Raw genomic sequence first — 19377 nt, forward strand, 5'->3', positions numbered from 1 at the left:
GGGCAGGTCAGAATGCAGTACTGCAGGCTAATTCTGCTGACTTCCAGCGGTTTGATTCTCACTGGCTTAAGGTTGACTCAGCTTTTGTCCTTCCAAATGAGGACCCAGATTATTGGGGGCAATATGCTGACTCTATAAACTGCTTAAGTAATATGGAGCTCACAAGCTGTGGGTACTATATTATTTTGTTGTAGCATCTTCCACACCTCTATCATGAATAGTTCAAACAGCAGGATGAGCACAGTTAACAATAAGCAAGTTATCCCTGCTTTGTTCTACTGATCTAAATCGCACACATGTGAATATTAGATGAAGCAGTCCAAGAAATGAACCCAAGAGTTCATGACTCAAGGCTTGTTGAGATGTGTTGAGAAGCTGCTGCAAATGTCTTCTGTAGCCCAAAATAGAAGGATGCTGTTTCTGAAGTTTGAAGTTGTTGCGCTATATATCAGACACAATGTGATTCACATCTGTAAAGACACATCTGTACATTCAGAATGCAAGCATATGGGATCCTAATATAAGAGTTTACTGGTTTTTCTCTGGTTCATCAAGCAAGGCTTACATATGTGGCATAAATGAAGTGAGCTGAAGTCTGAGAGCAAAAAGGACCCTTTGTAGACACTTTCTCACATCCTCTTTTTCCCTTTGCTCATAATCTTTTAGAGAAAGGATCCATAAATGGATTACTTGCTTTTAAAATAAAGCCTAAAGCAATGTGCAGGCTACATGTTACTCACCTTGCTTTAGGCATTCATTGGTTGTCGTAAACTAGATGTTTGGAAGTTCAACTCCTATCTGCCCTAACGAACCTAGGCAATGGTGAGACACTATTGTCCAAAACATCTGAACAACACAAGTTGCCTTTCTTGAAGATTTAGGTATGGTGATGACTTTGCTCAAGCAGCCATCTGCCATGTTTCATTTCAAATCGCTGGAGATTCTAGATGCTCTTCAAGGCAAAGACAATTTCTACAATCTGATATGAATGCTACTGGAGAATGGAAGAAAATGCCCAGCTCAAGGTCTCCTAGAAAATATGTAGTTGATGTGTTGGTCTAAAAAGAAAAAGTGATAAATCCGCCTGGGAAGTTTACAAGAAGTGCAACATCTGTCATTCACAGGCCTAGATTCATCTATTCCTGGCCTGGTTAAGTTAATGGTCAATTCTCCTGAATTTTAGGATAAACTCTTCTTGATTACAAACATGAAAGGTTTTTCCAAACAGGGGAGAGGACTGCTGGCGTTTAGATGAAAGAAGCTCCCTTCTCCCTTCTCCAAGCATCCAGCTGCAAGGGGAAATGTTTGCAGCACATGTTCTGGGGAGATCGAGCAACAAGTAGCATATACCATCTAGGCCAGGAACCAACCCACAAAGCCCACTTAACTCCCCTGCCCAGAACAAAGACTGTCCTGTTTTCCATAGCTCAAAAATAATTTCCTTTGGAACTGGGAGGCCCACCCCCCCCACCCACTTTGTTTTCTGATGAGGTTAGATGATGGAGTTCTTTCTACTTGCTTAAAGGCCCTCTTTGTCTCCCGGAGTGGGAATGGAGACCATTCGTTTATTGCATTATCAAGGCTATGGTTGTTGGTGAGGAATCCCCTTTTAACAGCAGGTGTTTTTTGCCAGCACTTGCTTGGAATAAAAAGTATCTAACCATGTTTGGTTTCATACAGCTGCTAACACTTTAGCCACCCTGTTAGTATTTTATAAATTGAGACTTCATGTTTCTTGAGAGACAAGTAGAAAGTTCTAAAAGAGAACATCCTGGGCCCAATCAGCAGTCCTGAGTTCAGACTATTCCTTGACAAGGTCTCCTCCTGTCTCTTTTTCATAGTGATAAAAGCGTACTAAACAGGAATGGGGATTTGTTAAGAACAGTCACCATCCCAGATGAAAAAGTGAGTATCTCTGGTAAACAGAAACGTTTACACTGTACAAAACAGAGGCTGCTGCTTCTATTTCCTAATAAAGATGAGCTACACGTTAAGAGGCTTGCTTGCAACATCTCCCCTTGGGATTTAACTAAAGATGGAGAGGGCCTAGGGAGGGTGGAAACAAGTCACACTTGTTCTCAGGAAGTCTTTAAAAGCAGTCCTCCAAACAAAGATAGATGATTCCATTGTTCCTCCTTGTAGAGTAGACTGTGCCTTCAGAAAATGCGTGATGACTTTTATTCCGTTTGTTATTTGGCTTTATATGAAGGATTGGTCCTTCAGCAGAATCTGATATTTTAAGTAAAAAATAAGCGGAAAGCAAACACTGATATTATTTGAAAAACAGTTTGTAAAATAATAACAGCAACAATAAAAAAAATCATTTGTTTATAGCTTCATTGAGCTGCATATAAACACAGTAATAATGGCCAGGTAAGGAGGGTGGTGCTGAAGGAACAGCTCCTTTGTCACCTGGGCAATGTTTGGATAGGTATACAAGCCAAAAAGTAAGGAAAATTCAAAAACTACATGTGTGTGCTTGTGTGCGTGCATACACACAGGTTAGAGAAAATAACTCAATATGTAACTGATGGTTAACAATCAAAACAGAAATAATCCACTGCTTTCAGACTCAACTCTTCTTGATTACAAAGAGAGGAGAACAAAACTCTTAGAACAGATTCATGAGTTAATACAATAATACAACAGCAGAGTTGGAAGGGACCTTGGAGGTCTTCTAGTCCAACCCCCTGCCTAGACAGGAAACCCTATACTGTTTCAGACAAATGGCTATCCAACATCTTCTTAAAGATTTCCAGTGTTGGGGCATTCACAACTTCTGGAGGCAAGCTGTTCCACTGATTAATTGTTCTAACTGTCAGGAAGTTTCTCCTCAGTTCTAAGTTCCTTCTCTCCTTGATTAGTTTCCACCCATTGCTTCTTGTTCTACCCTCAGGTGCCTTGGAGAATAGTTTGACTCCCTCTTCTTTGTGGCAACCCCTGAGATATTGGAACACTGCTATCATGTCTCCCCTAGTCCTTCTTTCTATTAAACTAGACATACCCAGTTCCTGCAACTGTTCAAAGTTCAAAAGTTCAAACTAAAAAAAAGCTAAATCTCTCTTAATAAAGCACAGTTCCCATTTTCACCATACTTTATATGCTCTGTCCAAAGATGCACACCATATTACAACTCAGTGTTACGATTTGATTCAAATAACATGGTAGGGCAATGGCTACTTCCCCACTTTTCAATCACACACACACTACACTACCTCAGTCAAGTCAACAGGTTTATGCAAACTAGTCATTGAGTCCAACAGATGTTATAAGAAGCAACAACACAAAAGGACGCTCATAGTAAAATTCTCCATAACTCCTGCCACATCCAGGCAGGTTGAGAAAATTATCAAGCTGAGACTGTAGATGTTCTTCAGATATCTTGAACTCCAAAGTTCATCTTCACCATTACTGATTATGTAGAAAAAGATGAGGAGAATTAACGGGAGAATTGATAAGAAAAAATGGGGGAAAAAATCTTTTCTGCCTGCCACCATTCTGCACACAACTGAGGCAGAATCTCATCCACATTCTCCTTAACCCATTGCACAAGTCTGTTGGTTTATTTATTTTTTGGCTCATTTTATTCTGAAAATTCAATGCTGACACCCATAAGTTAAAATTTACGCTTCAGCATGCCATATGAACCAAGGTTATAAAATAAACCATGAATAAAGAAACCCTGACTCAGAGCAACGTGCAACAGTTTCCTAGTTAGTGATGAAAGAAGGCACAGGTGGCTAGAAATGGGCATTTATTTAATTTTGACTTTATTAGCTTAGAAACTACCTGACTGCAAATGACTCCAGGAAGCTTACACTTAGAAAGCAGGAACCATAACAATAAAGAGACCTTCAGCATCCAGAAAGCTAACTCTGTATGACTAACAAACCATCCTACAGGGGCTCATCACCACCCCCCTTGAAGGTCTGGGAGAACAGGTAGGTTGCCACGAAATTTCTGAACTTCATCAGGCTGGGAGACTCTGGGTGGATGCTGTTCCAGAAGGCAGATGTTTTTGTGTGTGTGTGTGTGTGTGTGTGTGTGTGTGTGTGTGTGTGTGGATAGATAGATAGATAGATAGATAGATAGATAGATAGATAGATAGATAGATAGATAGATAGATAGATATAGAGATAGATAGATGATAGATAGATAGATAGATAGATAGATAGATAGATAGATAGATAGAGACAGACAGACAGACAGACAGACAGACAGACAGACAGACATGCAGGTCTTGGCGTATTCGGGTCTTTTCCCATGTAAGATTGAGAGTATCTTGGCGACATTTCAACGAGGTCCCACTCGCCATCTTCAGGCTGGTGCCTTTGGCACAAGCATGAAGCCGTAAACACCAGCCTGAAGATGGCGAGTGGGACCTCGTCAAAACGTCGCCAAGATACTCTCAATCTTACACGGAAAAAGACCCAAATATGCCAAGACCTGCATACCTGTACCCGTGAAAATCTACGAAAACAATTGTATGTATGTATGTATGTATGTATGTATGTATGTATGTATGTATGTATGTATATTTTAAACACAAATAATGCAAAGTACATATACAACTGAATACAAAAGGAACCCCCCCCCCACATATTACAGTGCCCCCCACACCCTGGAGACCTTTTCTTCCCCCTTTATATTTCTTAGATATACAATATATTCCAATTGTGCCCTTAAACCCTCCAAAACAACATATATTCTTGAGTAGGTTTATTTTCTTTGCCTTTCACCAACACTGATTTATAAAATCCCCCCCATATTTCATTATAATTATTTACTTTAATCATCCCTTTTTTAAAGTTTAATTTGGGTTCTAATTTATCATTTGTTGCCATACTCCAAATTTCTTTATACCACTCTTTTCTTTGAATAACCCAATTTCGTCCCCAATATTTAGCCATCACTAATTTAACTGCCATTATCAAATTTACAATCAGCTCCTTTTTTTGTTTCATTTATATACTGTTTTTCCACCAGCAACAATAATGCAATCCTCGGTGACATCTCTAGATTTACATTTAACAGTGCTCTAATTTCTCTAAACACCATGTCCCATATTTGTTGTGCACTATCGCAATCCCACCACATATGTTTATATGTTCCAACCTCTTTCTAGCACCTCCAACAAATATTTGTATATTTACCATCTTTTTGATTTGATTTGCGTGGTGTTAGGTACCACCTCCATAGCACTTTATATCCATTTTCCTTAACTCTGACATATTCTCATATACTCTTCTATTCCAAATATTTTTCCAATCTTTATCATTTATTTCTCCCAAATCCGATTCCCAAATTAATTTTAAACCTTTTGCCTGCTCTTCTAATTCGGTTAATATTCTATATATTTTCCCTAATCTTCCTTTCCCTATATATTCTTCTTTGTTAATCTCACATTCTTTTACAATCATTTCAAATTTTGTTAACTGTCTACCTTTCTCCTTGAATATTTCTTCCACTTTTATCCATTTTCCTAATTGTATTAAATTCAACCAATTTAATTTAATACCTGCTAAAACGTTTTTTTGTTGTGTTATATTCTTTATCTTGTTCTTCCAGTCTTCCCATTTATATATCTGACTTTTAGTTTACTAATCCATTCTTTCAATTCAATCTTAGGGAGTTTCTCCATTTCCACCACCGGTGTTAATGAAAGCATGATACTTCTACATAACTCTTCATGCCCAAACCATAGAGCTCTACATTTACACTTCTTATTCTCATCTACCTATTTTTCTTAAGATCTGCTTCTGATCTGGACCAAGATTCAAATATGGGACCCCAACATATCAAGCCATTTTTCCTTATAAGCAATACTTTAACAGAATAACAAAGTTGGAAGGACCTTGGAGATACAATACGATACGATACGATACGATACGATACGATACAATACAATACAATACAATACAATACAATAGTAGAGTTGGAAGGGACCTTGGAGGTCTTCTAGTCCAACCCCCTGCCTAGGCAGGAAACCCTATACCGTTTCAGACAAATGGCTATCCAACATCTTCTTAAAGACTTCCAGTGTTGGGGCATTCACAACTTCTGGAGGCAACTTCTGTTCCACTGCTTAATTGTTCCAACTGTCAGGAAATTTCTCCTCAGTTCTAAGTTGCTTCTCTCCTTGATTAGTTTCCACCCATTGCTTCTTGTTCTACCCTCAGGTGCCTTGGAGAATAGTTTGACTCCCTCTTCTTTGTGGCAACCCCTGAGATATTGGAACACTGCTATCATGCCTCCCACTAGATCTTCTAGTGCAACCCCCTGTTCAAGCAGGAGACCTTATATCATGTTTTAGCCTCCAGCTCTCTAATTCTGTAACTATCCAGATATCAATCATCATTAAGTCTAGAGGTAACTCCAGCTACATCCCTCCAGTGCCTTGCAAAATAAATGCAGTCTTTAGCTCTACCTATGCTTTGATGAGCCCATTTCTGCTATGGACCCTCTGGGATGGGACAAGCTTGAAACTTCCCATAAAGAGTTAATACATTTTGCAACATTCCCTCTCAAGGAAAACCTATTGGCAATGAACTCCCGCAATGGGCTTATACTCAACAAAGAGTGCAATTTGGACAGAAACCAAAGATTTCCATTGTCTGAATATAAACAGCTTGTGATAGTATAAACTCCCACTGCCTTGATCCCATGGGAGATCAATGTCTGTGGGATTTTAACTCTAACATTCCACCAGCATAAATAAGGGAAACCAAACTCGCAGAACCGATGGGGCACATTCTGTTCAGCTCCATCCTTGTGGGAATTATGAAGAGGCCACTACAGGAACTGGAAGTGAGGACTTTACTAACAACTGCCATTTCTTAATCAGCTGAAGAAGAATGCAAGAAGCTGCCATCTCCACACTGGCATATTTGGTTGATTTATCTCATGCATCCACCCTCCAGACCTAAAACCTCTGCTGAAAACTTCTTGAGCCCATGAGATACAAGATTAAAAATCTGGACTATCCACGATAGACATCTGAAACCACAATTCATTCACTTCTGACATTATGTGCTACTTGAGAACTACGAAGGTCCCATGGACCAAATGGTTGGTTTCACATAGCATGCTAGAGTGAGCTAACATTGGGTTAATTTACAGTTCAGCACATGATGGGAAACAAGCTGTTTTCTTAGCATGCAGTGAATCATAGCAACATTTTAATTCCCAATATTTCTTTGGGCATCAAACAAAACTATATTTTCAACTTCGGTCTCCTAGCTATAGTCCTTCAAAACATGAACGTTAAAGACAAGCTTTGCTAAAGAGGAAAACCAAGTCGAAGACTTACGGATAAGACTTACTTTGACAAAGCTGAAGCAGGAGAATAATGAAGGTATAAGTAAACAATTACCCCATTTTAAAATAAAGATAATCCACACTTGATGACCAATGGTTTAGTGATCTTTTGAAGTTACTGTACCACAGTCTTCACAAAAATTACTTACAGCCTCATTCTGGAGTTCTGATGGTGGCATGTAGCTTCTTGGTCATATGATTGCATTTTGGGCACTTGGCAACATGATCCCTTTTACAGCCAGTTATAGCATTCCACTTATGGCCAGTTTTCAGCAAAACAAAACAAAAAAAAAACCCTTGCTTAATGACTGAAGCATTCAGTTAACAAATGCTGCAGAAAAGGTCATAAAATTGAGTCAGTCACATGGGCGCCTCAACTTAAAACCATCATGACTTATGACAGAAATTCTGGCTCTTTTAAGTCAAGGATCCGTACAGCACATTTGTCTACAACTTGTACAGGGCCAAAGAAGCTATAGATTGTACATTATTAGTTCTTACCATGTCAAATAGAACAGAGGCCTGCAAGCTTAGCATCTTTAAGACTTATGGACTTCAACTCCCAGATTTCCCCAGCCAACATGGCTAACTGGGGAATCCTGAGAATTGAAGTCTACAAGTCTTAAAGTTGCCAAGTTTGGAGACCCCTGAAGTAGAGTTGGGTAGAGGAAAAAATTCCTGCCCATATTTCCTACTAGTTCTTCTTCAGTTTGAGTTTCCTTTTTAAATGTCTTGCATAGTGAACTTTGCAGGGAAGTTCTCTGAGATGGAATCCTTGTATCAATTTAATGACCAAGTGACTAAAATATAGAGGGAGAATACTTTACCTTCCCCTGTTCTTCCTCCAGTGGTTTGCAACTGCACTTCTTTGAGGGGAGGGTGTTTTTTTTTTAAAAAAATTAATTGTTGAAAGTGGTGGAAAAATGCTTATGAAAACAATACCAAACAGTTGTGATATCCTCTGCTGCCTTTACTGATCAACATTACGGAGAAAGCTACCAGGAAAAAATATTAAAAAGAGGAAAAGTGTTGTAACTTCAATTTCCCCAGGAATGAGTGGAAAAACAGAAGCTTCTTTCAAATGGGATGAAAACTTTTGAAAAACTGTATGGTGTAATTTGGCACTGCATTAAGATGATCTACGGCTTGTGAAAATACAAGGAACAGATTGCCCAGAAAATGTATATGTGCTATGATCCTTCCATATGTAGACAGATGATTCTGATCTTCCTTATCCATTCATTTTTCCAAGATCATCAACTGCACAGGAATGCATTTTATAGGGCAATATAAATGATTTAAGCTGATGTTTTCCTGAGTTTTGATTCCCCCCCTCCCCAGGGTAGTGAAGCTAACTGTTTCCTCTCTGCTTACACTCTCTGTCTTCACGTCTGTTTATATGACATTTTCATTCATAAGCAAAAGCCAACGAAAGGGGGGAAGGGCAGGAGAGGGGAGGGAGTGATGGGGCTCTGGCATTTAGTTTCCTTAGGATAAGTTTACTTAGTATAAGTTACTTCGGGAAATAAATGCACCCCAGATGCCTAAACGACCCCACCCACCAGAAAATTAGAATGCATCATGAACCAAGTTAACAAGCAATTATAATTCTGAAAGCTGGAGTACTAAAAATGCACGTAAGCATTTTCATGTGCTTCACTGAAGCATCCCTCAGAAAATAGTAAATGAACTTGCTGGAATGCTAAATGTACATTCAATCTATAAACAAAAGGAAAATGCTTACATTCTTCTTTTTCTTTTTCTTTTTTTACTGCTAAGAAATGTTCAGGAATGAATGACTTCTCTGTGGTGCATCAGCTCAATTGACCCAGTTTTTCATTTTGATTGGTTTTTCTTATTTTTTAAAAAAAGAATACCCAAGAATTCTTTGAGAGACCAAAATGCTTCCCCACCAGCTTCTATAGCTTCCTGTATGAAATCCTGCTAGTGAAGGGCTAGCTAGGAGCAAGGCATTTTAAAAATTATTTTCTGCTGGTGGTTATCAGAGGTTTTGTGTGGACAAAAGGGACTGTTGACAATGTTAAGTGCTCACCAACTGCAAGAGGTCTCCGAGGTTTGCGGTGTGATGCCACAGCTAATAATCACCAATTAGCTCTTCAGTGTCACTGCGTTAATTGTTTGCTAGCTGAACTAAATAATTACTGAAGAGTTACTGCGCAGGTCATAGGTCCTTATCAGCAATGATTTATTGCGCATGCTTAACACGTTTCTAATACATAACACATTCCAGAGACTTCTTCCCTTTTGATCTTCTGTTCGTCTGCCAAGAAGGTGGGCGACAAACTGCTCTTGCCAAAATGTAAGAATTAGATAGATTTGTTTATTTTCTTATTTTCATATTAAAAGTTTGTTTTAATTAGAACTTGTTACTGGATCTTACTTTCGTTTCTTGAAGATATGCTGTTTGGAAAAGCCGTTGGTCTAAGACCTCATTAGCTCAGGGTGAAATTTCCCCTGACACTCAGCAACACCATTTCTTCATGAAACATTTATCTGTGACTGGTGTACAGGGAGTCCTCAACTTACAACGTTTCATTTAGTGACCATTCAAAGTTACAAGGGCACTGAAAAAAGTGACCTATGACTCTTTTTCATACTTATGACCATCGCAGCATCCCCATCATTGGGTGATCAAAATTCAGACATTTGGCAATGGAGTCATATTTATGACGGTAGCTGTGTGGTGGAGTCATTTGATCCCCTTTTACAACCTTCTGACAAAGTCAACGGGGAAGCCGGATTCACTTAACAACCATGCTACGAACTGAACAACTGCAATGATTCACCTAACAACCGTGGCAGGAAAGGTCCTAAAATGGAGCAAAGTTCACTTAACAACAGAAATTTTGGGCTCCATGGTGGTCCTAAGTCAAGTACTTATATACCGTTTTTGGTCCCAGCCATTTCTAGCTCCAGGAGCTCCATCAGATGTTAAGAGATCGATTTCCAATATTTTAAATAATCAGTTGGGTTGTTGACTTGAAGACTTGATTAACTCCTAGAAGACTTCCTCCTCTTCCGAAATAATTTTCACCTTCCAACTAACTTATTAGGATCAGCCAGGATCATATGGCAACGAAGGAAGTTGGGGGAGAAGAGAAACTCAGAAAGAAAGTATCGGGATCTGGTCTAGGTGTGCCCCCTAGAAGGCTTCCTGTGTTGCATCTATCCAATAAATCCTAAGTCCACCACTTTTGATCCACACAACATCTTCCTAGGAGGTCATCTGACCATACAGGCGGAGACAAAATCAAAGACATAGAGACCTATATCTCTTTTAGCACCTAATTCTGGGAAACCACTGAATATCCTGACCTGGTATCTAGATGACCTTCTGACTGGAAAGGAGCATTCAGGCTGAAATGTATTTGGAGAATTCATGAATTCTTTTGATTGGGAATTCTTTTGATTGACCATCTTGGATATTGTTTTAGGCTCAGTACTATCTACAAGGAGGTCACCAGAGGTGACAGCCAGGATTAACTAGAAGTGTTTTTTTACCTGCTACTGCTTTGGTGGTCATAGACTCTCTTCGCCCATATCTCGTCATAGAGCAGTCCTCCAACTAACCATCTGCATTAATAGATGGATAGATGTGTTTATAAAGGGACTCTCCAGCCTCTATAGTCTTCTGCCTTTGGGGGGGGGGGGGGTATGGAAAACCTGCTCTCTTAATTGAGGGCAGTTTGTTTGGAGAAGAGATAAAGAGAGTTCAACTTAGGCATTTTTCTTCCCAACAAAACACCAAGGACGCATTAGCAAACATGGTTTCATGCCTCCCAATTCTCCTGTTTCCCATAGCAGAAAGTTAATGATGACTTTCACCCTGCCAGAGCTGCCAAGCCTGTTTACAGAGGGTGGGATCCATTTAGCAGGAAAGCAACTTTGGTTTCAAATTCTGTATAAGCTTGACTTCAACCCCTTCCCTGCCCACAGGAAAGGAATGACTTCAGCATTCTCTTGCCTGTGCCACTGGCTTCTCCCTTCCTCTCTCCAATTTCCACCTAAGGGGCCTAAAACAACACAACATGTCACTGTGATATGAATGCATTTCTCTGTAATTAATTGTACCCATTTTATGCCAGATTGACACCGTTTTAAAAGAAAAAAATAAAGAAATAGGCATCAAGGTGCATGACAAGGTACCTACAGGTGGAACTCGAAAAATTAGAGTACCGTGCAAAAGTTCATTTATTTCAGTAATGCAACTTAAAAGGTGAAACTAATATAGACTGAGAGACCACTTAAAGGCTCAGGAACCCTTTGCAGGTGTTATGGCTTAATGAGCTGATTAGAGTGGGACACTTTGAGCCTAGAATATTGAACCTTTTCACAATATTCTAATTTTCTGAGATTGTGGATTTGGGATTTTCATGAGCTGTAAGCCATAATCATCACAATTATGACAAATCACGGCTTGAACTATCTTGCTTTGCATGTAATGAGTCTATCTCATATATTAGTTTTACCTTTTAAGTTGCGTTACTGAAATAAATGAACTTTTGCACGACATTCTAATTTTTTGAGTTTCACCTGTATACATGGATGCCAAATTGATGCTTCAATCCATAAGTAACGAACTTCTACCACTTATAATAATGAAACTTCTGGCCCCAATTTCTGGTACAGGAGCAGAATGGAGAGAAAAAAACCTTCCCCAAATGGAAGCCCCAGAAAGGAGTCAGAAAAGCCAAAAGAGTGAGGAAAAATTCGATTTTTGGGGGGGGATATATATTTAATTTCTTTTTAACTTTTCGGGATGTGTGTTTTTTAATGTTGTACGCCACCCTGATTCCTTTGGGAGAACGGCGGCATATAAATCCAATAAAAACAAAACAAACAAAACGAAAACAGAATGAAAAGGTTTAGAAAGAAGACAAAGAAATCTTGAAGCAGAAGAACTCTTGATGGAAAAAGCAGATGATGCTGAGAAGGTATATTCATGCAAATACTTTAAAAATGTGCCCAGATATGAATTAGAATAGATTTTCATGTGTAAAAGAGGCATAGCATGGATTATTCCATACTGTACATCTGTCTATCTGATAATATGGCAAATAATGCCTAGAAAGTAGAACTGTTGTCAATGGAAACACAAGCCCAAAACTCTGAACTGCAAATCATAACTGGAAGTCCGTCCGCAATTCTTATTCTACTGATTCATTCCAACTTAACTCCCTTGTTACTCTTCCTCGATCTTAAAATGGCCAATTAATTAAAATAAAAATCAGTTATGGGAATCACGGAGATGTACAGATTTCAAAAACCTGCCTATCCATATTTTAGGCACAGAGAGCCAACTCAGTTCTAGTCACACATACATACTGTAATTGTTGTTGAGTTTATCTATACGGGACAGCTGGTTACTATCAGCCAACACATATTTACAAGTTCAGTGCGAGAGTTCACAGCTGTCACTTTCCATCAAAATTAACCCTGTAAATTTGTAAGAAGACCTTTGCAAATTTCTTAAACTCTATTTCCTTCCCAGGCAAAAAGCAGGGGTTAAAATGACCTTTGATCCTAGTTTGGTTGGACATTGTGAGCAAAGAAACCCCCATCAGATACAGTACATTATGCTTCCTTTAGTTGCATCAAAAGAAAACATGAAGGAATACATTTCTCTGGTAATCAAGGAAGGCGCAATCTATCGATTCTGGGCAAGCATTGAAAAAGTTAAAGCTAATGGCAATGACCATTTTCTGCAAAATTAGGGCTCTACTGGAAATTCCTTCAGCTGTTTGTTAATCCTTCTTCAATTAGAAGGAAAATATGGATTTCAAACTCCTTCGCACAAGAGAAGGAAGCTGGGATTCTAATTGGTAGATGATAGGATTCTGATACAGTATATGCCTTATTTCACTGGTTCGCAACCTTCTTTCCACCACAGACCTCCTTGAAATACCTTTTGCAGCCACAGACCATGGCCACGGACCACCAAGACGTGACTCAAGATTTAAAGCACTAAGCTGCAGCAACCCTTTGTGGATCCCCTGGGATGACATGGCTCCCCTCGGGAGACTGGGAACCACTGGTTGAGAACTGCCTTAGTTAGTGAAAAATGTGAGTGAGTCTCCCCAGCAATGGGCTATTTTCCTGGATTTCCACTTTTTAGGTAAATCCCCGGGGGAGTCAATAACAGGAAGTTTCTTCCCATGATCCCCACCTCCTCCCATCAGAAAATATGGGAAGCCGGAATGAAAAGAGGTGTGAGTGATAAAACCGAACATGCTAGCACATCCTGCAGTTTTGCAATAATAAACTCCAGAAAAACAACCAAAGGAATGTAAAAATAGTGTCCAAAGCCCCCCTCTAAATGAGATTCAAAAACAGACATTCCCCCCCCCCCACTTTTTTTTTCTTTTGCAAGGGAATTTTTCCCCCGGGAATTAACAAGACAGGTTTTGGTTGAATATGAAGAAAACAAACAGCCGTTTCTAAAGATGTTTGATCCGATTAACCTGCAGCACTCACATTTGTCTTCAGTAAGGCTTAGCTGAGGAGTAGAATGCCAGCACAATTGTACCTTGCTCCAGTCCAGATTTTCGTGTTCAATGTTTTAATGACTACAGCTAGCCCTCAACTTATGACTGTTTTTCACACTTACGACCACTACAGCATCTCCACTGGTCACATGATCAAAACTCAGCTGCTTGGCAACTGATTCATATTAATGACGGTTGCAGTGTCACCTTTTGTGACCCTTTGACAAGCAAAGTCAACGGGGAAGCTAGATTCACTTAGCAACCATGTTACTAACTTAACTGCAGGGATTCACTTAACAACTGGGCAAGAAAGAGCGAAAAATGGGGTAAACTTCACGTAACAAATGTCTTGCTAAGCAACAGAAATGTTGGACTCAATTATAAGTCGAGGACCACCTGTATTTGTTCACAGATGTACTTTTTAAAAGTTTATCTCTTGCCTTCTTTGGAAGAAGACTGAATAGTTTCTGTGATTCTAAACTGTGCTCCATGTTCGGAAGACTGTACTCCTTTCAAATCTCTCTTTTTTAAAAAAATTAAACAAGCAGTAAGAGTAAAAACAGATGACCACTAACAACATCCCAACCACTTACAGAAAACAGCCTCTAACTATAGGTTAAAGGAGGGCTCCATAGATTTCAGCCATGCATTAAAGCTGAACGTGATTTTGCTTTTACAGCCTCTCAGAAACTGGGAAGGGATCTCTGCTTAAGGAAAATGTTTGCTTATTTAGGGAATGGTGGGGGGAAGTTCAGTATTGAATGTCTCAGTATCCCCAGTAAGAATTTGGGTTACAAAGCACATGCATTTATAATCAAAGGACTGGATGCAAGGCAGGTTCCAACCAATGTTTGCATTCTGTTTTAAGTGTGCATTAATAGACGGATAGATTCAAGGTCGCATGAAGGATTAATATCGCTTTATAAAGCCTTAGTGAGATAACAGCTGGAATACTGCATCCAATTTTGGTCACCACATTATAAAAAAAGACGTTGAGACTTTGGAAAGAGTGCAGGAAAGAGCAACGAAGAGGATTAGAGAGCTGGAAGCCTATGCAAAATGGTTGCAGGAATTGGGTACGTCTAGTCTAGTGAAAAGAAAGACTAGGGAACATACGATAGCAATCTGAGAGGCTGCCACAATGATGAGGGGATCAATCTATTTTCCAAAGCACTGGAAGGCAAGACAGGAAACAATGGATGGAAACTAATCAAGGAAAGAAGCAACATAGCTCTAAGGAGCAATTTTCCAACAGTGAGAACAATTAATCAGTGGAACAGCTTAGCCTTCAAAAGTCATGGGTGCTCCATCACTGGAGGCTTTTAGGAAGAGACTGGACGGCCACTTGCCTGGAGTGGTGTAGGGGGTTGGACTAGAAGACCTTCAAACCAAGTCTCTTCCAATTCTGTTATTCTGTTATAGTGTTAAGTGCATCTGATTACATCTTTTGAAGAGGTCAGAGACACACAAAGTTAATCTTACAGCGTCCTTTTATTTCCTTCCAGTGTTCTTTATCCATTGAAGTCCAGGAAATCCAGGAAACAGGACTGTCTGGGGAAACCCCAAATTCTAAAATAATTGTTGGGGTGAGGGTTCTTTTCAAAAATGAATACTAAATTGACAAAAAAAAATTAGCAGTTTGCTTCTGTTATCACATTTCCTTTCTAAGAACGCACTGGAACAAGAGTGTAAAACAAAGTAAATTCCTAGGACAATTTTGAAAGTTTTTTTTCTAATTATAAGATGCGCCATATTTTTTGATCTTGATGTAAATATGCATGAAGCCATAAAAACTAAACTGGGGGAAAAAAGCCTCAGCTCAGGAGCAATATTTACAGCTTCTGCTAGAGCAATGAATTAAGTTCCTTCTCAGAAACATAGGACCCAGACCCTGTTCACCAAGCAAAACAAGATTTGGTCTGAAAAGCTGACTTGAAGACGTACAGCAATTATTGGGAGAACAAGCGGGTTAATGTTTCGAAAGATGCAATTAGCAAACAGGAAATGCCATTCACTTTGCAATGAAACAGAAATTGTTCTGCCTGAAGTCATCCTAGACATGGGTGTGGGATAATGCAACTTAAAACCAAATTTTACTGTTGAACAAACATTGATTTGCATGTATGAAACTGTGTGTGTCTGGTTATCTGGTTGATTACTCCAAGAGCAGGAAAAAGAGAGAACTCTCTACGTTTCCAAAAGCATGTTGGAATTAGCCTTCCAGGAGCAAACGGCCACACAATGCCCCAAATACAGGTAATCCTCGACTTATGGCTACAACTAGGGCCAAAAGTTTAGTTGCTAAGCAATGCTGTTGTTAAGTGAATGATGTTTGACTTTATGATCTTTTTTTGTCATAGTTGTTAAATAAATCACGCAGTCATTCAATAAATCTGTCTTCCCCCATTGAGTCTGCTTGCTGGAAGCTGTCTGGGAAGGTCTAAAATGCCAATCATGTGACCCTAGGATGATATAACACCCACCTTTTGATCATGTGACCATGGGTCGTAAGTGTGAGCAATGGTTGTATGTTTTTTCAGTGCCTTTGTGACTTTGAACAGAGGCTAAATGAATGGTTATAAGTCAAGGACTACCTGCACAGAGTATCTAATAGACACATTCCACATTGATGATGATGAAACGTCACAAAGAAAATGTCCCATTGTAGGAGTTCCGTCACAAGCTCCTTTTTTCCACCGGGATTTCAGTGAAGCAAGGAAAATCAGGGAAATTATATACCCTGAGAAGGATGACTGCACAAAGGAAAAAAACATTCACACACAACATTTGACCAGCTTATATCTAGGTAAATGTACCAAAAGAATTTCAACGAGACGCTCTTCTTAAAATAAAATGTTAAGAGACAATCTTGGTAGGAAAAAAAATGCACAACTGAAGAGTTTTCATTTGGCACTTTTTGTGTGCAACTATTCTATCTGACTCCAAACTTTGCCCAATTTTTTTTTTAGAAAAGGAAATGCACACACGGGAGCCCAATGCCATTGTACATTTTTGCTCCACAGAGGAGCAATTCTTCCATATCCCAAACGTTAAGTGCCTTCAGGCTATGGTAAACGACTGAGTCGACTGAGCCGAGAAACAAGGGACCACGCGATGCCAAACTTCCACTTCATTCCAGCCTGAAGGACTTGTTGACTTTGGCATTTTCTCTGTGTATTTTAATTCTATTCTCCTCCATCACAGCAGATGGCCAAACACCAAGGGATGTTTGCTCTGAAAAGCCCTAAGGGGTAGAAGGGATCAGTTTGCCATGATGGACTCACCAGTTTCCCAAAATGGACATCTCCCTTCTCTCTCACACACACACATTAGTCTCTATGGTGCTCTACTAAAAATATATTACACTTCCTTTGAGCCAAATTGTTTGAGCTCCAAAAAAAACTAATACAAAGCTTTGATGAACCTACCAGCAAAATCATTGACAGATTTTTATGGCAGAGAGATCTAACCTCTTGATTCTCACTTGTTCTACTAAGCTATTCTCAGATCTATATGGGTGGCTATATAAAGTCTGCTTAACACGTAAATAAACATCTCAAGCTAGTTTAATGTATTCTGCACTATCAGGCCAAATCTTGCGCTCTAATAATTGTGATTTGTGTTGTCAAGGGTGGGAGGAGAGGACAGGATTTCCTACAGCTTTCAAGCAAAAGACAAAAGGGAAGACTTTGGAGATCAGTGTATATAAATATATTGTGGCAACATCAAACAAGTCCTGAGTACCAAAGACATCCAGAATAATGCTACAGGCTGCACACTTGATGCTAATTTTAGACCCTTGGGCTTCTAGACAGGATGTAATAGAACAGGTGTGCCACAGCTGGAGAACCCCAAAAACCAACCAACCCATTCTTATAAACTGGCCTGCAGATCTTCATTGTATCCTAATTGTACCACTGAATACTGTATATCAATTTCTTTGATTTAATTGTATCCTAATTGTACCACTGAATACTGTATATCAATTTCTTCATTTATTTTATGATTTTATGTGCCTTTTCCTCTTCATTTTATCTTTGGCAGGAGATGCAACCTGCTCTTCAAACCCTTTGGAGAAGGGGAAGATAGAAAGGGAGGGGTAGGAACGTGATTCAATGTCCTAAACCGAGCCAAAAATATCTGACAACCTGGGAGTACTTGCTCTAGAAAATTATTCTAACCTATGCCAATATTACAGGATTCACAGCAAAACTATAATGAAGCTGGACAGAGGGTCCTATGTAAGGCCAAGCTTGAGTGTTTCCATTTTTTTAAAATAAGCATGTATGTGTCATTTGGAATTATATGAAATGTCTAGTTTTTCATCTCAGATTACAAATGGATCTGTGGGTGCCAGAAATGGATCGCATAAATATTATATCCTAATACTTTAGGAATGTGACCCATAGGGCCAAGTAGAAGGGGGTTTTCCATGTTTTAGATGTTTTCCTTTGGAACAAAGCTGGTCAATTATTGTACATGTGTTGGTTGTATCAAGCTTAATTTCACATGAAATCGTTACATATCTAAAGTGCAAAGCATCCATAAGTCAACTGATCAATCAGAATAGAGTTGGAAGGACCTTGGAGGTCTTCTAGTCCAGCCCCCTCTTCAAGCAGGAGACCCTATACCATTTCAGACAATTGGATGTCTGGTCTCTTCTTAATGCACCCACAACCTCTGAAGGTAAGCAGTTGCACTGGTTGATTGTTCTCACTGTTAGGAAGTTTCTCCTCATTTCCAGGTTGATTCTCTCCTTCATTAGTTTCCAAAGTCTTTACTGTCATTTCCAAGTGACCAAAACATCAACATGTTTTCAATATTTGACATGCCCATTCAAATTAAATCAAGATACTTTAAAATGTCATTTATAAAATGCCTCTGAATGGGAGGACAATAACTTTGTGTCCTACTGAATACCAAAACTAAACACAAGATTTTTCAGCTTTTGTTTTGGGAATGGACACGATCCAAAATGGGTTTTACTGGGGAAAAAAAGTCTTCATTTAGACAGATATGCAATTCATGTGCATTCTGTGTTGTAAGATGACAAACTCCAATGAGCTTTTCTGGAAGTATTGAATTCAACACATTGTCACTGGTTTGAATCTAGACCCAAGTGGAAATTCCAGGATTTTATCCATAAAAGATCGTAGAACAGGATCTTTTCTCCTATCAAAGTAGGATATGGGTCGTCTTTGACTTACAACAGTGAACATTTAGTGACCGTTATAGTTACAACAGCATTGAAAAAAGTGTCACAATTTTTTTCCCACACTTACAACCCTCGCAGCATCTCCATGGACATGAGGTCAAAATTCGAACGCTTGGCTGGCTCATATTTATGATGGTTGCAGTGTCCCAAGATCATGTGACCTTTGTACAAGGAATGTCAGTGGGGAAACCAGATTCATTTAACAACTGTGTTACTAACTTAACAACTGAAGTGATTCCCTTAACAACTGTGGCAAAAAGGTGCTAAAATGGGACAAAATTCACTTAACAATGTTTCACTTAGCAATAGAAATATGGGGCTCAATTGTGGTTATAGGTT

General features: G+C 39.2%; 1 protein-coding gene across 1 annotated transcript in view; it reads right to left on the bottom strand.

The window, feature by feature from the left end:
- The window catches only part of ADGRA2 (adhesion G protein-coupled receptor A2), a 95421-nt gene that overhangs the window by 41922 nt on the left and 34122 nt on the right, over nucleotides 1–19377 (bottom strand). The window lies entirely within an intron of this gene.

Source organism: Natrix helvetica, assembly GCF_964273705.1.
Source record: "Natrix helvetica genome assembly, chromosome: 8".
Taxonomy (NCBI): Eukaryota; Metazoa; Chordata; class Lepidosauria; order Squamata; family Natricidae; genus Natrix; species Natrix helvetica.